The sequence below is a fragment of the Apodemus sylvaticus genome, chromosome 6 (assembly GCF_947179515.1).
Source record: "Apodemus sylvaticus chromosome 6, mApoSyl1.1, whole genome shotgun sequence".
Classification (NCBI taxonomy): domain Eukaryota; kingdom Metazoa; phylum Chordata; class Mammalia; order Rodentia; family Muridae; genus Apodemus; species Apodemus sylvaticus.
This window is the reverse complement of record NC_067477.1, coordinates 115715298-115734301: the sequence shown is the minus strand read 5'-3', so window position 1 is coordinate 115734301 and position 19004 is coordinate 115715298.

The following is a 19004-nucleotide window of genomic DNA, read 5'->3' as shown; positions in this document are numbered from 1 at the left end:
TTTCTTATGTCTTTAAAGAGTGTTGCCAAGACTACAGGGTTCAGTTCTTTCTAGGAATATACAGAAAGAACAAGACAGTCCACCAATGGTTATTCACTCATTGGTATTTTAGGGACAGGATCGTCATTGACCCTGAAGTCATTATCATCACCCAAAGGCTTTTAGGACCATTTGTTTTGCATGGTACACTATGCTGAACATAACCCAGCAGAGTCTTCCCTCGATAGTGAAATTATAATCCAGGAGGCGCACTGATAGGAATCATAGAAATACGGAGCAGTTTGTATGAGCTTTGCAGTTTGGTTTGGAGTGCTCATTGGGAAATCTAGGTGTCAGGCCAGCTCTGCTGGGTGGCCCAAGGAAGAAAAGAAATATATATCTGTGTGCTTTACTGTTCTCACCCACGACCTGCCTACCCTCTACACGGCAGAAGCAGGGCCCACAGAGGTCAGGGGGAGAGTGGTCTTTCATCATTATTCACACTGCTTCCTTCTGGAAACTTCTAGACTTAGCCATAAGGAGCCAACACAAGGCCTCATGGAACCTAGAGCTCTTACAGAAAAGTCTCTCCCCAGTGGGAGGTCCTCTCTCCTTTGTCTTTTGTTCTAAATAGTGCTTCAGTGTTCAGTGTTACATCTCTACTTCTTGGCATGCTTTTCACATTCACAGTCTCCTCCTACCTCGCCTGTTCTCGGAGAAATCTTCTCTGATTAACTTTGCTCTCCATATTACCTTTTTCTCCACACTTACACAGCCATGATCCCTAATACAAATACAGCCCTTTATACCCTGGTGAATATTTCATGTTTTTTATCTCCGTTCTCATAGCAGTCTCCTAAGCATGAGTGTTCAGTTTTGCCGTCTGCCCGGCCCCTTATTTCTGCTTTTTTTTTTGTTTGTTTGTTTTGTTTTTTTGTAAATGAAGTCTTTACTAGAGTTTTCTAAATCATAGGAAGTTTCACTAAACTGATTCTTTTAATTTTTTCCATTAAGTTCCCCAGGAACTAAGATGTGTCATTGTCTTGGGTTGAAATTAAAGCAATTGTTTTTTTTTTTTTCTTTTCCTTTTTTTTTCTCAAGGGAAAATAGTTTTATTGTTTACTTTGCATTTTTATATTTATGAGGTAAAGTGGACATTGCTACATATATTTCTTTTTTTAATTTTTTATTAGATATTTGCTTTATTTACATTTCAAATGGTATCCCCTTTCTGCATTACTCCTCCGAAAATCCCCTATCCCATCCCCCTCCCTCTGTAATCCCCCCCCCCCAATTTCCTAACTTGCATTCCCCTATTCTGGGGAATCGAGCCTTCACAGCAGCAATGGTCTTTCCTCTCCTTGATGTCTGAAATGGTCATCTTCTGCTACATATGTAGCTGGAGCCATGGGTCCCTCCAGGTGTATGTGTACTCTTTGGTTGGTGGTTTAGTCCCTGGTAGCTCTGAGGGTACTGATTGGTACATATTATTGTTCCTCCTGCAGGGCTGCAAAACTCTTCAGCTCCTTGGGTCCTTTCTCTAGCTGCTCCATTGGGGACCCTGTGTTCATTCTGTTGGTTGGCTGTGAGCCACAGGTATTTTGTTCCGCTTTCCAATAAGGATAAAAGTATCCAAACTTTTGGTCTTCCTTCTTCTTGAGCTTCATGTGTTCTGTGAGTTGTATCTTGAGTATTCTGAGCTTTTTGGGTTAATATCCACTTATCAGGGAGTGCATACTGTGTGTGTTCTTTTGTGATTGGGTTACCTCACTCAGGATATTTTCTAGCTCCATCCATTTGTCTAAGAATTTAATGAGTTCATTGTTTTTTTTCTTTTTTTAAAGATTTATTTATTTATTTTATGTATGTGAGTACACTGTTGCTGTCTTCAGACACAGCAGAAAAGAGCATCAGATCTCATTTCAGATGGTTGTGAGCCACCATGTGGTTGCTGGGATTCGAACTCAGGATCTTTAGAAGAGCAGTCAGTGCTCTTAACCACTGAGCCATCTCTCCAGCCTAAATTCATTGTTTTTAATAGCTGAGGAGTATTCTATTGTATAAATGTACCACATTTTCTGTATCCATTCCTCTATTGAGGGATATCTGGGTTCTTTCCAGCTTCTGGCTGTTATAAATAAGGCTGCTATGAACATAGTGGAGCATATGTCCTTATAATATGTTGGAGCACTTTCTGGGTATATGCCCAGGAGTGGTATAGCTGGGTCCTCAGGTAGTATGCTATGTCCAATTTTCTGAGGAACTGATAAATTGAGTTCCAGAGTAGTTGTACCACCTTGCAATGCCACCAGCAATGGAGGAGTATTCCTCTTTCTCTATATCCTCCAGCATTTGCTGTCCCCCGAGTTTTTGATCTTGGCCATTCTGACTGGTGTGAGGTGGAATCTCAGGGTTGTTTTGATTTGCATTTCCCTGATGATTAAGGATGTTGAACATTGATTTAGGTGTTTCTCAGCCATCCAGTATTCCTCAGTTGAGAATTTTTTGTTTAGCTCTGTACCCCATTTTTTAATAGGGTTATTTGGATCTCTGGAGTCTAACTTCTTTAGTTCTTTGTATATATTGGATATTAGCCCTTTATCGGATGTAGGATTGGTCAAGATCTTTTCCCAATCTGTTGGTTGCTGTTTTGTCCTATTGACAGTGTCCTTTGCCTTATAGAAACTTTGCAATTTTATGAGGTCACATTGTCAATTCATAATCTTAGAGCATAAGCTATTGGTATTCTATTCAGAAAAATTTCCCCTGTGCCCATGTGCTCCAGGTTCTTCTCCACTTTCTTTTCTATTAGATTCAGTGTGTCTGGTTTTATGTGAAGGTCCTTGATCCACTTGGACTTGAGCTTTGTACAGGGAGATAAGAATGGATCAATTTGCATCCTTCTACATGTTGACTGCCAGTTGACCCAGCAACATTTGTAGAAAATGCTGTCTTTTTTCCACTGGTTTGTTACAGCTCCTTTGTCAAAGATCAAGTGACCATAGGTGTGTGGATTCATTTCTGGATCTTCAGTTCTATTCCATTGAACTTCCTGCCTGTCTCTGTACCAATACCATACAGTTTTTTTTTTAATCATTATTGCTCTGTAGTAGAGCTTGAGGTCAGGGATGGTGATTCCACCAGAGGTTCTTTTATTGTTGAATAGTTTTCACTATCCTGAGTTTTTTGTTATTCCAGAAAAATTTGGAAATTGCTCTTTCTAACTTTATGAAGAATTGAGTTGGAATTTTGATGGGAATTGCATTGACTCTGTAGATTGCTTTAGGCAAGATGGAAAGTTTTAATATATTAACCCTGCCAATCCATGAGCATGGGAGATCTTTCCATCTTCTGAGATCTTCTTAGTTTTCTTTCTTCAGAGACTTGAAATTCTTGTCATACAGATCTTTCCCTTGTTTGGTTAGTCACACCAAGATACTTTATATTGTTTGTGACTATTGTGAAGGGTGTCTTTTCCCTAATTTCTTTCTCAGCCTGTTTATCCTTTGAGTATAGGAAGGCTACTGATTTGTTTGAGGTAATTTTATATCCAGTCACTTTGCTGAAGTTATTTATAAGGTTTAGAAGTTCTCTGGTGGAACTTTGGGGTCACTTAAGTATATTATCATATCATCTGCCAATAGTGATACTTTGACTTCTTCCTTTCCAATTTGAATCCCTTTGACCTCCTTTTGTTGTCTAATTGCTCTGGCTAGGACTTTGTGTACTATATTGAACAGGTAGGGAGAGAGTGGACAACCTTGTCTAATCCCTGATTTCAGTGGGATTGCTTCAAGTTTCTCTCCATTTAGTTTGATGTTGGCTACTGGTTTGCTGTATATTGTTTTTACTGTTTCGGAATGGGCCTTGAGCTCCTGATCTTTCCAAGACTTTTATCATGAAGAGATATTGGACTTTGTCAAATGCTTTCTCAGCATCTGATGAAATGATTATGTGTTTTTTTTCTTTGAGTTTGTTTATATAGTGGATTACATTGATGGATTTCCATGTATCGAACCATCCCTGCATCCCTGGGATGAAGCCTATTTGGTCATAATGGATGATCATTTTGATGTATTCTTAAATTTGGTTTTTGAGAATTTTCAATACTTTTGCATCAATGTTATAGGGGAAATTTGTCTGAAGTTCTCTTTCTTTGTTGGGTCTTTGTGTGGTTTAGGTATGAGTGTAATTGTGGCTTCACAGAATGAATTGGGTAGTGTTCCTTCTGTTTCTATTTTGTACAATAGTTTGACAAGTATTGGTATTAGGTCCTTTGAAAGTCTAATAACAAAAATACAGGAAACAACAATCACTTCTCCTGTAGGAAGCCATTAGAGACCCTCACTTTGGCTGACAGGGCAAAGGCCCTGAGAAAAGCAAACAAGAGCCTCTCCCATGGGCATGGGCTTAGCCATTGTTTCGAGATAACGGCAGAATGGTCCTGCCTGCATCAACACCACCGACTCCGGTAATTGCGGTGGAAGGAAGTCCTGAGATAACTGCGGCAGGCTCCAGCCTGTGCAAACACCTGTGGTCTCCACCGGAGGACCCTTATCTCTTCCTGCTGAAACTGCTAGGATTGCCCTTCCTTCCTTTGTCCTTGCCTTGGGGTACGCCCCTCCTGAAAGCCTTAAAACCTGTGTACCCCAGAACATTAAATGAGGCTTTGACATAACCCAGATTGACTTGTCTTTCTTGGTGCTTGGCCTCCTTCCTTCTCTCCCCCCTTTTGACCCTCAGGTAGCACCCCTTCGGAACCCTGGAATAACTGACCCGCGGGACGGGTTACAGTGGCACCCGAACCAGGGACCCGAAGTACGGTCAACTACCAGACGATGGAGAAGAAACCCCGGGAAGAAGATTCAAGGACCCCACAGACCGCATTGCTCGTGCGTCGCTGGAAGGGCAGGTGAGTGGCCAAACATTGTCGTCCGATTGTCATTGGGGAAAAAAAAGAGGCTAAAGAGGCTTGATTCATAGGAGAAATCAAGCAATCATTCAGGGAGAGAGGAGTAAGAGTTAAGAAAAAAGATTTAATTAAGTTCTTTTGTTTTGTCATGAAAAATGCCCTTGGTTAATTTTAAGTGGACCTGATATTCACCCGCTAACTTGGTAAAGAAATTAATAAGATTTTAAAAACAGGTACAGGTGAACCAATGTCTGATACATTCTTTAGTTACTGGAGGCTCATTCAGAGTGTGAACGAGGACCCTGCTGAATATTGCCTCCGCCCTTTGTCTCTGGCAGCTTCTGTGACCTTGCTTTCCCATAAAAAGAACTCTCCAAAACCTTCCTTGGTCGTTATAGACAGGTCTGAGTCCCCACCATCTGCTCCTGTAACTTCTCTTTATCCTCCACTCCTGAGGGACCCATCCCTTGCTGATATGTTATTAAGTTTAGAGAACCCCTGGGGAGAAAGCCAACATGGAGGAGAAAAGCTGCAGAGAGCAAGTCGCCCTCTTAAAGGAGCTACGAGGGACAAATGGTCACTCTAACTTCAAGATTTATTTCAAAGTCAAATGCCTAGGAAAAGCCAGAGCCAAAACAAGCCCCTCCACGTGGCCCGCCACCCTATACCCAGCGATAGGCATGCAGCGCTGCTCCTCTCAGCAAAGTCCCTCAGACCTTAACTGGGTCCAGGCAATCACCAGAGATCATCCTATACTCAGCCTTAAAATAAATGGTAAAAGCTTTGAGGGCATCTTAGACTCAGGTGCCGATTCTACTGTGGTCTTGCAATGTGCTTGGCCCCCTGCTTGGCTTTTGCAAGCCTCTCTGACCCATCTGCAGGGGATTGGACAATCAAAAAAAATACTCTCCAGAGCTCACAGTTGCTGACTTGGGAGGGCAGTGAGGGAAATACTGGCTCTATTCAGCCCTTCGTGGTTTCTGGTCTGCCTGCTAACCTCCGGGGAAGAGACATTCTCTCTCAAATGAAAGTCCTTATGTGTAATCCCAATGAAGTTATTGCTCAACAAATGCTCTCCCAGGGCTATCTCCCTGGACAGGGACTAGGCAAAAGTGGACAAGGGAGACCCATGCAGGTAGAAGTCAGAGACTGCTGCTGAGGCGGCCGGAGAAAAAACTGCTCATGGGCAGCATGTAAGACCTGGACTGCAGAGAAATTCCTGGGCTTTCCTTCCTTCTCCACAGGTGTGTGCGTTCACCTAGGCACCCCTCTTCCCCCTTGTTAAATCTTAAACAAGAGAAAAAAGCAGGTTGCAGAAAAGCAGTTTTTCCATCTGTAGGACACGGTATCAAAAAAAAAAATAATAATGGTTAGAAGCTATTTCAAAACTCTCCTGGAAAGGAGAAGAAAATGGGAGACATCCTGTTTTCTCTCTGAAACCTACTGGAGATCTCCTAAGTTCAGGTTAAGATATTTGGATCTTTTGGGGACATCAAGTTCCCTCGCTGTCTATTGTACGTCTTTGGTGCACCAAAACTTGTCTATATGTGTGTCAATTCATGTTGTCTATTGTTTTGTTTGGCTGAATGATTGGTTGTTTTTTATGTTTTATGTAAAAAAAAAATGGTAAAAAGGCGTTATCTTGCTGGCAGTCCTGCCAATTGTGGTTTACACAGAGGAGGCTAATTTGAGGTGCCTCACATTCTAAGGCAGGAGTCAAAGACAGCTGGAAAAAAGGCTGCTTCTTAAAGAGCAAGCAGCCGGACAAGTGGAAATGGTTAATTCTCTTAGAAAAATTTCTATCATGATGATGATTGAGTTCAAAGTGCTTTATTCCCCTGAAGTTACAGCTAGAAAAAAATGTATTTGGTTTAAATTTATGAGATTTGTATGATCGCTTCATTTTTATTTCTAATTAGTCTTAAAGGTATAAATGTTTTACATATCTTGACTATAGAGTTATAAATTAATTGGTTATGATTTAAAAGGTATAGTGTTATTAAGAAAAGGTTAGTTTTAAACTGGTGATTCAGTGTCAGAGCCATCTTAACTAGCTACACGTGGCATGACACAACCCAGGAAATACAGGCCTCTAAGATGCTTCTAAATTAGCATGGTGATTTGTGTGAATCTTGGCCTGGAGATTGGATTTATAAGAAATACGATTTAAAATAATGTCTCTTCAATAAGTTACAAAGTCATACATTCAAACACAAGATGATGGACAAACTTTACAATATAAAAATATATTTGCCATTAATTTTAAGGAGAAAAGATTGTTTAAAACTGGGTTTTGCTTTCAACAAATTGTAGTTATGCTTTGATATTACAGGTTCCTTTTGTTATTTGACCTTCATACAATGGGGTCTGGTTACTCTTTACAGGACCGGTAGGTGTAGGTCTGGCCTTAGAGATAACAAACTCAGATCAGGAGATTTACATTTGAGTTAATACAAAGCTCAGAGCTTCCTCAAAGCTGCTCAAAGCTGCAGAGGCTTGAGAGATGCAGTTTTGTCTTGCAGGCCTCACTTAGAGAGTTTCTGGCCAAAAGAACATTTTAACAGATTCATACAGATATGGTTCAAAATAAAGTTCACACTTAGATCTGTAAAAGATAATAAGGCTATATAGAAATTATAAAGGCATTAAGATTTGGCCTATCTACTCCATACAAAATTATTATAGGTATAGAGGGTAGATTTTTGCTTTACATTCTGATAATTATAAAAACATTCACTTCTAACTTTAAAAGAGCATAAGCTAACTTTAAAAAACCAATAAAATAATTTCATTAGAAAGTTATTCCTCAAGAAATGGCTTGCTCTTAACAATGGGCTTTTAAAGTTTTTAAGAAAATGATTTTTTCAAAAGGTGTTAAGATAAATATTTTGCCTAAGACACTGCTTTAAGTTTGTCATTTAAGCCTCTGATATTCTCAAGATAGATACAAAATAAATATTGAGAGACATAACTTGGAGAAAGCTACCATAAGTATTTGTCAACAGTTTATATGTTCACTTCCATTCCTTAACAAAGAGAACATTAATATAAAATCTCTCCAAATAAGGTTTTGACATCCTCCAATAAAGATTTGATATAATAATAAAATGTTACAAAATAAAATCACAAAAATATTTTTAAAAGAATGTTTTAAGAGCATGAGAAAATGTTTGTTCCTTATTTTAAACAGCAATCAAATTGATTATTAATTATTAATCTATTACATGACAAGCCTTTTTGACAAAAATTAATACTTGTTATCTAAAAGATAAATTGTTGCCGGGCGTGGTGGCGCACACTTGTAATCCCAGTACTTGGGAGGCAGAGGCAGGTGGATTTCTGAGTTCGAGGCCAGCCTGATCTACAGAGTGAGTTCCAGGACAGCCAGGGCTATACAGAGAAACCCTGTCTCGAGAAAAAAAAAAACCTAAAAAAAAAAAAATTAAAAGATAAATTGTTAAAAATTTGCCTCTATACATGTTTTTATATTGTTATAGATTTATACATACATCCTATAAAAATGCATCTACTATGGGAGTAAAGCTCATATAATTAGATCACATGTTTATTCTTTTGAGTGTCCCCTTGCTTCAGCACAGATAATTGAATTGGGTGCTGTAGCTGTTCTTTTAAAATGTTGAAAATCAAACTTTTGATTTTTATATTAATAATATACATATATAGCTCATGGCTTACAATTGCTTAAAGTTGTTTCTTTTTAATGATACTAATTCTTAACTTTTAAAATTGTTTGTACAAATACAATTCAAAAAATTAATCAAAAATATACATACGACTATTGACAGCTTTTCAGGCTTTCTAGTTATAACTGTTTTAACATAAGAAACAAAATATAAAATTAGTCGTTACATATGTTATTTTTTAATACTAAATGTTCCAAATCAGATTAAGACAAATATTATAACTGATTATTATAGTCAGTCATTTGAGATGTTTTATTAACCATTTGATATTGGTCATATTACTGAGATTCCTCATAATTCACAAAGACAAGATATTATAGAACAAGCCCATAGAACTTTGCAATATTTTTATAATAAAAGAGGGGAGAATCACATGTCTATATACCACAAAATTTTTTTAATTTTAATGCTAGGGATCTCTCTGAGTGTAGAGAAGAGGGCATGTTTGTGTTTTTTCTACAGGATGCTGAAGGAACATGCTAGCTGCCAGAGTATGCTAATGCTGAGACAAAGAATGATGCTGATTATAATCATTGAAAATGGCCACAGTCCTCAACACCTTTGGATGCTTCTTACTAATGCTGACACCACAGACAACTACGGACTCAACATCCCTCTTTGCATGGCAATTATATTTAGCTAAAAATTGAACAAATTATAAATAGATCAAGGGGAAATATTGGCTACTGCTGATTGCCACCTTCAGGGTGTCAAAAGGCCATATATTTAAATTTTACAGATTTCAAGTGTAGACCAGATAGAATGTGGCCTGCCATTTATTTTCTTTAAGACATCCACAGGCATTGCCTCTCTTGTTACCTTTCAACAGAATCGACAACAATACTATTTACTTAGTGCTGCCATTGATAAGGACCTGGCCGAACTCAGAGATGGTTTAGCTAATCTAAAAGACTCTGTCGCCTCCTTATCAGAAGTAGTGTTACAAAATAGGAGAGGGCTTGATCTACTCTTCTTACAGCAAGGAGGACTTTGTGCAGCCTTAAGGGAAGAATGCTGTGTTTATGTAGACAAGACAGGCCTGGTAGATGACAGCCTGAGGAGAGTAAAAGAGAGTTTAGAGAAACGCAGTAGAGAATGAGAACAACAGGAGTCTTGGTATAAAAATTGGTTCTCCACATCCCCGTGGCTTTCCACCCTACTACCTTCTATCCTAGGACCCTTCATGGGGTTATTACTGTTAATCTCCTTTGGTCCCTGGGCTTTTCAACGATTAACCCACTTTGTTAAATCACAAATAGATTTCACCCTACCCAAGCATTATATCTCGGTACAGTATCATCGTTTGGGCGCAGCAGAAGCGATGGAACCCGGAAGACAAGACGGCTCAGCAGAAACAACTGCAATACCTGCCATGGAGAGGCTCGATTTCAATAAGCTCCTTTGATGAGGCTCTGCCTGGCTCCCACCTATTCATCCCTGGGCTATTCTGAAGGGGGAGCTGACCCAAGGTAGCCGTCTTAAAGACGGGCAACTTCTTCCATCCCCTGACCAACCTAAGACATGGAGCCTTGAGGATGACAAGGTAACCCTACGACGGGTAAGGCTGAGGGATAAGAGAGGTCGATCCTAAGACAGAGACGGCTACACATTATCGGTCTGGCCCCCTTGCCCAGTATTTCCCCCAAACCTTTCCACTTCTAATATAAGGAAAAAGGGGGAAATGTGGGAAGCCATTAGAGACCCTCACTTTGGCTGACAGGGCAAAGGCCCTGAGAAAAGCAAACAAGAGCCTCTCCCATGGGCATGGGTTTAGCCATTGTTTCGAGATAACTGCAGAATGGTCCTGCCTGCATCAACACCACCACCACCGACTCTGGTAATTGCGGTGGAAGGAAGTCCTGAGATAACTGCGGCAGGCTCCAGCCTGTGCAAACACCTGTGGTCTCCACTGGAGGACCCTTATCTCTTCCTGCTGAAACTGCTAAGACTGACCTTCCTTCCTTTGTCCTTGCCTTGGGGTACGCCCCTCCTGAAAGCCTTAAAACCTGTGTACCACAGAACATTAAACGAGGCTTTGACATAACCCAGATTGACTTGTCTTTCTTGGTGCTTGGCCTCCTTCCTTCTCTCCCCCCCTTTTGACCCTCAGGTAGCACCCCTTCGGAACCCTGGAATAACTGACCCGCGGGACGGGTTACATTCTCCTTAATATCTCTTAATATCAATGGACTCAATTCTACAATTAAAAGACATAGACTTACAGACTGGATACAATATTTTTCTGCATACAAGAAACCCACCTCAGACACAAAGACAGACACTATGTCAGAGTAAAAGACTGGAAAACAATTTTCCAAGCAAATGATCCCAAAAAACAAGCTGGTGTAGCTGTCTTAATATCGAATAAAGTCAGCTTTCAACCTAATGTAATCAAAAAAGATAAGGAAGGACACTTCATGCTCATCAAAGGAAAAATCTACCAAGATGAACTCTCAATTCTGAACATATATTCTTAAATGAAAGAGTACCCACATTAATAAAAGAAACTTTACTAAAGCTCAAAGCTCACATTGTAACCCAGACAATAATAGTGGGAGACTTTAACACCCACTCTCATCAATGGACAGATGCAGGGAAACACAAACTAAACAGAGACACAGTGAAACTAACAGAAGTTATGAACCAAATGGATTTAACAGATATCTATAGAACATTGTATCCTAAAACAAAAGAATATACCTTCTTCTCTGCACCTCATGGTACCTTCTCCAAAATAGACCACATACTCGGTCATAAAACAGACCTCAACAGATATAAGATTGAAATAATTCCATGCACCCTATCAGGTCACCACAGACTAAGGCTGGTCTTCAATAACAACAAAAACAACAGAAAGTCCACATATACATGGAAACTGAACAACACTCTGCTCAATGATAACTTGGTCAAGGAACAAATAAAGAAATTAAAGACTTTTTATTTCTGTTTTTTTATGTAGTGACATCTTATTCAGAATTTTGTCTGTATTCCAATCTATTAGTTTTTTTTCCTTGGTGGCTTTTAATCTTTCACTTGGTGCTGGTTTCATCTCTCAACATGGGATTGTCTGAAAGAAGGTTTCTGCTGGAGTCTGGCCCCAGCTGGGTTCAGTTCCTAAAGAAGAGGTGTGGAGTCAGTGAGGGAAGGGACTGACATTATCTGAGGGTGAATCAGGTGAGCTGGTGTTTATTGAAAACAAATACACACTTTTTGTTTGTTTTTGGTTTTTTTTGGTTTTTGGATTTGGTTTTTTCGAGACAGGGTTTCTCTGTGTAGCCCTGGCTGTTCTGGAACTCTGTAGACCAGGCTGGCCTCAAACTCAGAAATCTGCCTGCCTCTGCCTCCCAGAGTGCTGGGATTACAGGCATGCATCACCACTGCCCAGCCAAGGACACACCTTTTTGAATCTATGATTGTATAATAGCTTAGCCACTAGCAATCTTGAAAGCAGACTTAATGAAAAACGAGAAATATATAATGTTCTCACAGATTGTTTTAAACCTATTTTAGCCCTATTTTTAATATCCAGAATCAATGAAGTCATCAACTAAATTACAGTATTAAATCAAAAGCAATAAGTTCAGCAAGTGTCCAAGTCCCCATTGTTCTCTGATGTTCCACAAACCCACCACGTGCTCTTTGCCCCTCCTTCTGCAAGGTCTTGTAAGACCCCCAAAAACTGAGGGCGCCCCACACTTCGGAAGGTGACACCCATATCACTCGAGAGAAATGGTCTTGATGCAATAACATGAGGATTTCTTTTATTCCAGTGCTCTGGGGTCCATAGCCATACACCGCACAGGGGTAGAGGACTGTGGGACCCTGTGCAACTGAAGTCAGGGGTATTTAAAGGGGAAAAAAATCACAAGACAAGGGGTGGAGGACACAATTTACAAGGCAAGGAGTGGAGGAAAAATTATGCATGGAATGGGGAAGTACAGAATGAGGAAGTCAGGAAGGTTAGAGATTATCTGGAGCAAACGTCCTTAGGGCATTGTATAGTTAAACATTGGAACTAGAACAGGATGGGCTATCTTTCTCAAGCTGAAAGCAGAAAAACAAGTTACTTTGTGCTGGGCTAGTTGTTTAGGGGTCTAAAAACATTGAGTTGGGGTCTCTCATTCTCAGGCTTTGTGGTCAGGAGATACAGTTGGTTTTTCTACGCAGGTCCACGTCTGCCTACTCCGCAGCACAGGTCTGTCTGCCACAAGGGCCGCAGGGATGTGGTGGAGATGTGGCCTTCAATGAGATACACCAGGCCAAACAGTTCCATGTGGGACTTTATTTAAGAAGGGAAAGGGGTAGCAGGAGGGAAGAAGGAAGGAAAGAAAGAGAGAGGGGGAGAAATGCTATCCAGCTACCCAGTTATATACGGGTGATGATGTAAATTACAGGTTAAGGTGGGCCATTGAATTCTGGGTATATGGCGGCTGTTGCCTTGGCAACAGGCCTATAGTTCTAATTGTCGCCTATATGACGTCACAGGCCTCACTGGTCTCGGTACCAACCGGTACCACATCTCGTCCTGTGAAACAAACCCACAAGAGCAATTTTCATCTGTTTTTTTTTTTGTTTTTTTTTGTTTTTTTTTGTTTTTTTTTGAGACAGGGTTTCTCTGTATAGCCCTGGCTGTCCTGGAACTCACTCAGTAGACCAGGCTGGCCTTGAACTCAGATATCTGCCTGCCTCTGCCTCCCAAGTGCTGGGACTATAGGCGTGTGCCACCACCACCCAGCTCCTTTTTTCATCTTTTTTTTTTTTTTTTTTTTGAGAGCTACTTTCATTCCTGCAGGGCCTTGATGCAGTGTTTGCACCAGGAGGCATAGCAAGCCTGGAGCCATTTCCTCATTGTGTTCCTGTGCTCCTTGGTCTTACAACATGGGCCTGTTCTCCTCACGAGCTCCCCAAAGGGAAGCTGACATCTTACCCTTTCTCCACTGGGCCTTACCATCCTGATTCCTTCAGTGTACGCTGCTGTGCATGTCACAGAGGGATCAGCCAGTCTAGCTTCTGAACAGAACCTGCTTCTCGTGGGGCGCGCCTGGTCTTGCATTCATCCTGTGAGCCTGGGTCCATTATTTCCGCCGACTGTATGATTTCATTGTTGAGACCAGGTGTACATAAGAGTTTCTGGTACCATCTTTCATTTAATGAATCTGAAGCTTCACAGGGAGACACGAAGGGGATTCTTGTGCAGGAGTCGGCAGTGTCATCATGCTATACGGTGGCAAAGATTTGTTTCCAAAGATTTACTTTACTTAGTAAGACTGCTATTGTATGCATTCATATCCTTTACCAAAGCCCATACAAAATTTCCCCAAGGAAAAAGGCATAAGGAAACTCCCATAATGCAGAGTAAGGATCGTCAAAATGAAAGTCAAAGGATGCTGGAGAACTATGGTTCTCGATCTCCACATGCTGGAACTTGTCAAGCAGCAGTGGTCACCAAGATTTGCACTGGACTTTGTCCTATTTTGTCTTCTGCTGCTGTGATAAAACCCCGGCGATAACCAACTTGGAAAGAAAAGTTTATTCCCTGTGACACTTTACAGTCCGTCATTTCAGAGAGTCAGGGCAGGAGCTCGAGCAGGAAGCAGGTGCAGAGGCAGGGACCATGGAGGAAAGCTGCTTCCCGGCTTATTCTCCACGGCTCGCTCAGTTTCCCTTCTTTTTACATTTTCTAATACGTGTTCTCTCTCTCTCTCTCTCTCTCTCTCTCTCTCTCTCTCTCTCTCTCTCTGTCTGTCTCTGTCTCTCTCTCTCTCTCTCTCTCTGTGTGTGTGTGTGTGTGTGTGTTTGAAGGAGTGGGCTCTCTTCTACCTTGTGGACCCAGGGGATTGACTAAGTTATCAGCACCTCTACCCACTGAACAATCTCACCAGCCCTCAGCTTGTGAGTGAAAGGATAGAAAATAATACAGCCTAACTCTAATGACCCCAAGAAGTCCGAAGTTTAAAATGCTATCTTGCTTTGTTAGAAACTAGGTAAAAGGTCACATTCCAGAGCCCGCCCTTTGTTTAGACCATGCAGAAAGGCCTTGAATAGGTGATCCTGGCCCCACAAGGTAACTGGAAATGGGCTAAGCTTATCTTGCTTCTGTAAACTGCTTACACCTTTACCCCTATGCAGGAGTTCACGTAGCTATAGACATTCAAGAAAATAGGAAACTAATTGGTCCACTGAGCGCAGGCTCCGATAATTTAAACTGATTGGCCTAAAAACAAATCGATTGGCTTGCATTTCGAGGGCTCTCCATGCTAAGAAATGATTGGTTTGTGATTCGCAGGCTTTGTCGTAAACTTATAAAAGCTGTCGCAATTCGGCACTAGTGTTCCACAGTTCTCTAGCCCTGTGCAGTGTACGGCTGTGGAACCCAGAATTCTGGAATAAAGAAATCCTCATATTATTGCATCGAGACTGTTTCTCACGAGTGATTTGGGTGTCGCCTTCAGGGGTGTGGGGTGCTGGGGCACCCTCGGTTTTTGGGGGGGTCTTACAGGACCACTTGCTCAAGGGTGGCATCACCCAGCATGGGCTGGGCCGTACACATCAATCATCAACTAGTAAAAAACCACGTCCTACTGTCATGCCACAGGTCAGTGTGATGGAGGCCGTTCCTCATTTAAGGTTTCCTCTTTCCACAGGATTCTAGCTTGTGTCAAGTTTACAGTACCGAGCCCAGACTTGTTTCTTTAGTTATAGGAATATTTTTGATACTTTAATGGTCTTCACTCTTAATTTGAAACATTGTGTTTTCACTGACCCTCTGTCAATTTCCTTCACCCCTTTCTCTTCCCTAGAGCAGCTGACAGATAAGTTAGGTTGTCTTATACTTCACACTGTGACAGGCAGAGTGGCACATCCCGTGATCCAAGCACCTGGGGGCAACGCAACGGCAGGATCAGGAAGAGTTCAAGGCCATCCCTAGCTATATAAGGAATCTGAGGTCACTCTTCATTACCTGAGACCTTGTCCAAAAAAATAAATAAATAAAAATAAAACGCAAACCCCCAAACTTCACACCAATTATCCACTCTGGGAATGACAGTAAATTTGATACCATTACCTAAATTCAGATTTCCCAAGTTATCCCCAGGGAAATTGTTTTTATTTTCTAGATCTAGAACCCGGTCAAGGAGAACCTACTGACTGTAGGTACCAGGTCTCTGCCCTCTTCCTTACCTTCAGTCTTTTTCTTTTTTCCTTGTTTCCCATGACACTGACAATTTTAGAAGTTTAGGCAAATCTTTTTCCAGAATGTACCTCACATTTCTGGTAAGTACAAACATTCTGTGTTGTCTTTTCCTCGTGTTCAGGTTTAAGGTTTTTATTCCTTTTGGAGGAGACTAGCATGTCACACCAGGAGTCACCTGGCATGTGTGTCTCTTCCTTGGTAAGGCCACGGGGGCATTCAGTGGTGGTGATGTCTGCTGTCTCTCCACGTCCTGTCACCCAGCCGTCCTTACCCAGTGTTTCTGCGTGTGCTGCTGATTTCCGCTTCACTCAGTTTTTCCCACTGAGACTCTCAACTGGTGATTTTCTATTTCTAGCCCTCTTCCTCTTATACATCGATTAACCGGTGTTCTTTTCTAAGGAGTTCTGATTCACTCCCCACCCAAATGGTATTTGGTTAATGTCATTATGGACACATGAATTTTCTTTTGTTGTTAAATATTTAGGTTTGTTTTTTTTTTTTTTTTGAGACAGGGTTTCTATGTGGCCTAACTGGACTAGAACTATTATAAATCCCAGCCTGGCCTTGAACTCATAACCCTCCTACCTCAGCCTCCAGAATACTGGGATTACAGACATCCTCCACTGTGTATGTCTTAGATGTATTATAATGTATTTTTAAATTTTTATTTCATCTTATTTTATTTTTTATATGTCTGCATGTGTGTGCCTGCTTGTCTGAATGTACACCATGCGTGTGCAGTGCTGTGGGCCAGAGGAGGACACTGGATCTCCTGGAACTGAAGTTGCAGGTGATTGTGACCCTCCCAGTGTGGGCGCTGGGAATCCAGCTCAGAGTGAGAGGCAGAGGCAGGAGCTCTTCACACCCAGCCCTCTCTCCAGCCCCTCATCACTCACCCTTCATTCATGTCGCAGGGCAGTTCGAGGCCAGCCTGGGCTACAGAGTTCCAGGACAGCCAGGGCTACACAGAGAAACCCTGTCTCGAAAAAAAAAAAAGTGCCTGAAAGTCCTAAAACATTTAATTATATTAAACATATCTCAGAGGTCTAAATTAATGACTTTTTTTTTTTTTGAGACAGGGTTTCTCTGTGTAGCCCTGGCTGTCCTGGAACTCACTTTGTAGACCAGGCTGGCCTTGAACTCAGAAATCTGCCTGCCTCTGCCTCCCAAGTGCTGGGATTAAAGTCGTGCGCCACCACCGCCTGGCTTAAATTAATGACATATTGATAATGTGACTGTATCTGTTGATTTTTCTCTTATGTGTGTCTCTGTTTCTATGTCAGGAAATTAAAGGTTTTTTTCTTTTTTTTTTAAATTTAATTTATTTTTGCCTTATTCACTTTACATCCCCTCACTGGCCCCCTCCCGGTCACCCCCTCCTACAATCCTCCCTCCTCCCCTTCTCCTCTGATCAGGTGACTTCCCAGAGACTTTTGTCTAGCTTCTGGATGTTGTCACCTTGATCAGTGAGACTTTCAATTCCTGTGTAATCCTCATGTATGTTACAGTATGTATCGACATTTTGAAGCAGTGGAATAGCTCCCAGGCCTTCGCACACATGGTAAATGCTCCAATACTGAGCTACATCCCAGCCTGTATCTGTTATGTGAGAAGCAGAGTCCCTGTGTTCCCCTCTGCTCCCTCCGCTCTCCTCCACCCCTCCCTGCTCTCTTTTGCTTTCCCTCCCGCTTCGCCCCTTCTCTCGGTTGTCCTGGGATTCCCTGTGTGAATCCACGAGTGTCAAATCCATAAGGATCCTTTCTCCTCCAGAGAGTCGGGGTTACAGATGCCAGGGTTACAGATGCCAGGGTTACAGACGTCAGCCGCTAAGCCCAGCTATTGCTCTTTTCTGTAACAGATTTTTTCATCTTTTCTGATTCTTGACCTTGAGTTCTTTATAAAGCTATTAGAGTTCTATTTTATCACGTATGTTGTAAATATTTTCTTTTGGCTTTAATCTGCAAAAAAAAAAGTCTGCGTTAAATTATGTGAGGTTGAATTTGTTAAGTCTTTGTTACCATTCGGGTCATGAAGCACAGAAAGCTCCCTACACCCACGCTGGTAAGGCACCTGTGGTTTCTTTTTGTGTATCTTAGGAATTTTGTTTACTCTTGCGTATGCAGTAAGGCATGGACCCATTTGTATTTTCCCAAGCAACTATCTAATTTCCTTATTTAATTTTCTATTGCTGTGACCAAGGCAACTTAAAAAAGACAGCATTCAATTGGAGGCCTGTTTACAGATTCAGAGGGTGAGTCCATGACCGTCATAGTACGGAGCATGGCAACAGGCAGGCTGGTGTGGTGTTAGACCAGGAGCTGAGAGATTACATGTTGAAACAACCATGAAACAGAGAAAGTTCACTGGGAATGGGTGGGCTTTTGAAACCCCAAAGTTTCACTCCCAGTGACACATCTCCCACAAAGCCACACCTCTCTCATCCTGTTTCTTTCATAGCCTCTAACTTCGGGTGTTCCCCGTGTGTTTGCATTTTAGAAGTTCCAGCGTGAGTTAAGCACCAAGTGGGTGTTGAATACAGTGAGTACTGGGGCCCACGTGCTGCTGGGGAAGATCCTACAGAACCACATGCTGGACCTCCGCATCGCCAACTCCAAACTCTTCTGGAGGGCACTGGCCATGTTGCAGGTCAGAGCATGATGGGAGGCCCCAAACCTAGATGGCCACAGAAAGTATTTTTGCAAAGTCGGGGAGGGCTGTAGGCCAAGGGCTATTTTTTCTGTCTTTCTTGGGCATAACCTCTGGTCTGCATGTGTTCACACACAGGTACATTGAGGGCGTCCCTGCAGGTGTCATATAGGGAAGTGAACCATGGGAACTGATAAGAATGAAAACACAGTGTAGATTGACATTATCAATCTGGATCAGACTTCGGGGAGTCTAATGCCAAGTGGTTTATTGTGGACGTGTTTAAAACACAGTACAGTTTCATAAAAGGTTTCCAGGCAACAACCAATCCAATCAGTCCAATTCCAGGTGCACAATAAACCTTAAGGTGTGACTAAGTAGAAACTCTTTTACAAAGTACTTGTGACCATGAAGCTAGGTTCTATAGCCAAAGGGCCTAGAATCTAGTGTGGTCTCTGCTGGAGCATAGAGGTCAGCAGGCCATAAAGTATGTGTGACATCTTCCCTAAGGATGGTAATTTTCTAGGGAGGAAAGAGTCTGAGATAAACATTCTGGGGAATTTGGGTG